This window comes from Microtus ochrogaster, unplaced genomic scaffold (genome assembly GCF_000317375.1).
Source record: "Microtus ochrogaster isolate Prairie Vole_2 unplaced genomic scaffold, MicOch1.0 UNK56, whole genome shotgun sequence".
Taxonomy (NCBI): domain Eukaryota; kingdom Metazoa; phylum Chordata; class Mammalia; order Rodentia; family Cricetidae; genus Microtus; species Microtus ochrogaster.
This window is the reverse complement of record NW_004949154.1, coordinates 2,185,177-2,189,495: the sequence shown is the minus strand read 5'-3', so window position 1 is coordinate 2,189,495 and position 4,319 is coordinate 2,185,177.

The following is a 4,319-nucleotide window of genomic DNA, read 5'->3' as shown; positions in this document are numbered from 1 at the left end:
GGAGCTGTATGGCCAATAGCTAGGCAGGAAGAAGTTAGGTGGGTCTTCTGGAAACAGAGAAGACTCTGGGAAGAAGAAAGGCAGAGTCACTAGCCAGACATTGAGAGGAGACAGGAGGTGCAAGATGAAAGAGAGGTAATGCCACATGGCAGAACATAGAATTAAAAATGTGGGTTAATTTAAGATATTAAGTTATCGAGACAAGCTTAAGCTACAGTACAGGCAGAGTTTTTGTCAGGACTACTGGCTCAAAAATAAACACACAGAGGTTCAGTATTAATTATAAATGTTCAACCAATAGCTCAGGCCTATTACTAACTAGTTCTTACAACTTAAGTGAACCCGTATTTCTTATCTACGCTCTTCCACGTGACTTGTTACCTTTTCTCAGTACAGCATGCTCATCTCGCTTCCCCCTGCATCTACTCAAGCCTCCTCTGACTACACCCTTCTTTTTCCCATCATTCTCAGTTTGGTTCTCCCACCTAACCTTATCCTGTTCAGCTATTGGCCAATCAACTTCTTTATTTGATATGGGATTTCCCTCTGTATGCTGTGAATATGTTTTATTACCATTGATTAATAAAGAAGCTGTATCAGCCAATGGATTAGCAGAGTAAAGTCAAGCAGGAAATCAGATCAGAAATAAAGAGAGAGTAGGCAGAGTCAAAGAGATGCCATGTAGCTGCTGAAGGAGACAGACATCATTGCCAGAACCTTTCCAGTAAACCATAGCCTCGTGGTGATACACAGATTAATAGAAATGGGTTAATTTAAGATATAAGAGCTAGGTAGGAATTCACCTAAACTATTGGCCAAGCAGTGTTGTAATTAATATAGTTTCTGTGTGATTCTTCAGATCTGGGCAACCAGGACACAAATAAGCAGTCTCCAATTACATTCATTAAACAAATCACAATGGCCAATCTTCAGTGTACAAAAGATTTGTTCCACAGCACTAAAGGTCAAGCTTTCATAATTAATGATAAGTCTCTGGGTCATTATTTGTGGGTTGATGGTCCAAAGGTAATCCAACAAGAAAGCTTGCTACAACCTCTTCCCAACATGGATGCCTTGTGAACAAAAGCTGCTGAAATATGAAGTTTAAAAGGCCTTCTCCCAAACTTTGTGTGCCTAATTAAACCCCTTTTCTATCTGAGTTAGGACAGGGAACTCACACTTTTAGACGCCAAAGCATCCATTGCAGAGTAGCATCTTAATTGCTCCCACTGAAACAACCTCACCATCAGCAGAAGTTTTCCAAGGTCACATCCACTATAATCCCTCTGATAACCCTCACTTCTGTTCTGGGATTTAGAAGTCAGCAAATACGATGGAACACAGTAAATTAGTGAGGAAGAGCCAAGAAAATGTCATTCTTGGAGTCTGCTCTTTGTCACATCAATAAAAGGAGAGGCTACTGAACTCAGTGGCCTTCCGGGTGTTCTGAGCCAAACAGTCTCCAAGGTTTATGTGAGCTTTGCTAAAGTACTGGAGTTCTTGGAAAAAGGTCGAAGATCTTAGGTAAGCAATGAAATCTGTGAGCCTGTGGTGTCCTGTGTGTACAAACAAGGGTGAGAAGGGAACAGTGAGACACGTTGAAATCTGAGTGTAATCATCCAGTCAATGTGTGTGGAAAAGATCCTACATTTCAGGGAACATGCACTAGCAAATAACACAGATTAGAAACATTTATAGACTGTGACGTGAGACACACGGAGAGGAGATCAGTTCCAAACATGGGAAAAGGTATTCTTTGTTACAAGAAACTTCTCAAACTGCATTAAGATGTTTTCCCTCCTCAAGCATTTTTTTTTGTCTCTGTAGGTGGATCTCCTCTGACTGAAAGCTCCAGAAGTAATTTTTATACTAAATTTTAACCTAAAAAATAAAAATAATTTATTTCAAACCTTTAAACAACTTGAAAGACTAATACAAGGAGCCAGAAAGATGACTCAGCAAGTAAAGATGCTTGCTGTGCAAGACTGATGACTTTAAATTCAATCCCCAGAGCCTGCATAAAAGTGGAGGGAAAGAACCCTCTCTACAAAGTTGTCCCCTCCCCTCCACCTACTCACACACACACACACACAACAACAACAACAACAGCAAGTAAATAAATAATTAAAAAGAAATAATTTTTAAAAGAATAATAAAAGTAACACCTACTACCCTTTCTCAAAATTTGCAAAAAGAAGCCGGGTGGTGGTGGCGCACGCCTTTAATCCCAGCACTCGGGAGGCAGAGGCAGGCGGATCTCGGTGAGTTCGAGACCAGCCTGGTCTACAAGCGCTAGTTCCAGGACAGACTCCAAAACCACAGAGAAACCCGAAAAAAAAAATTGCAAAAAGAAAAATTGTTATAACAGTGTTTTCTATATGTATCATCCAATACCTTTGTATTCAAGCCATTTCTTTCCAGACAAAACTCCAGTCCCCAAGCGGCTTTCAGTACCCAAATTTTCCTCTTGCCCACCTTTTCCCCGTTCCCATGGACCCCACTATAGTCATCACTCCTCTGTGCAGCTTTTCTGAGCCCACTAGTGAAAAGCCCTCCTTTTCTCACACACAGTGTCTCATCTGTTTTAAGGTGGCCACCTTCACTCCCAAATAACTGTTAGGTCTTAATTATTTTCCCACTGTGTCTATATTCTATTCCTTTTCTCAAATAGCCTAGAACTCTTCCAAGGCTCCTTCAGTATATGCCAAATTATTAAGTGGATTAAAAATCATAGGGTGCAGCAGAAGCAGGTGAAGCTTTCTGAACATAAAATGTACCTCCTTAATCTGAGTTATGCTCTGCCTTCTTGCTTCCCACAGACCATGGTGTGCTGTGTAGATGGGGGCCAGAATGGAAGCTTTTGATGACTAAATTGATCTCCTTAACATCTCATTAACTATTCTGAGTTGGTATTTTCTAGTGACCATCTCTCAGAAGCCAAGCATTTATAGTCAGTTACCACTTAGCTGATCTAAGTTAACTGACATAGCTTACACTAGATAACCAGCCTGTACATGAAGACCTTTACATATTGCTCCAATCCCCACAACTTCCCTTCACCATCTGCTCTCCACAGAAGTGGAGACTCCGTGAGGCTACACACTTGCCTGTCTCTCACAGACAAAACCAGGTCTTACACCTTAGCAGCTCTTGCTCCAGATGCCCTGATAAACCACTTCCAATCTGTGTAGAAGACAAGAAGCCAAACTGAGGACGAGTTCTTTTCATGTGCAATGCCACCCATTCTCAATAGTCACTGCCTCTGAAAGAAGTGTATGTCTTAACTTCCCTAAGAGTGTGTGCTCTGATAAAGTTGTTTTAGGGTATATATTCTGAGAAATACACAGTTCCTCTAAGATGTTGGTGTGTTTGAAGAAGTTGTTGATGGGTGAATGGTTAACACAGTTTTTCTTTAACACACACATAGTCACATTTCCTATTTATAGGTATGTTTTAAATACTGATGTCTTAGGTGAATTAGTTCATTTTATCCTCATGAAAATGATACAAAGAGGCTATCATTGTTGGCAAGTCACAATGCAGAGACTGAGGCCAATGAGTAAAGTAACTTGGCTGTGTTCTGACAACAAGTGTCCCCACTGTGGCCAGTCAGGGTGGTGTGGGAATGCACCACCTCTCGGTTAGGATACCTTGGGTAGTTTGCTTTTGGTCTTCCAAATTAAATTGTCTCTAGAAAATATTGCATAAAGAAAAAAAAACTTGAAGGAAAAGTGAGTTATATGGAGACAAAAATCTTCATTGGAACTGAAAAAACATACTCCAAAATGAAAAACACTTCCAAAATGGAAGGAAATGGTGACCTTTGCCTCTCTCCCTTCCTTCCTTCCTTCCTTCCTTCCTTCCTTCCTTCCTTCCTTCCTTCCTTCTTTTCTCTCTTTCTTTTTAATAAGAGGAAAATGGAGGTAAGTTCAGAAGAAAGAAATTAAGGACCATTTCAAGATTTCTTCAAATGAAAAAAGAAGGAACTTTAAAAAAAACAACACAACTATAAGGTGAGCATATATTTTATATTTCAAGAAACTACCCAACTGTTTTCAAAAGAAGTTTGACCACTTCACATCCCCACCACTGTTACAGTCCCTCTTAACATGTCTGTCTCCACCTTAGCTGCTCTCACGGATGTGAGCTGTCTGCCCATCTTAGCTGCTCTCACGGATGTGAGCTGTCTGTCTCCATCTTAGCTGCTCTCACAGATGTGAGCTGTCTGTCCACCTTAGCTACTCCCACGGATGTGTGATGTCGGCCTTCTCCACCTTAGCTACTCTCACGGATGTGAGCTGTCTGTCTCCACCTTAGCT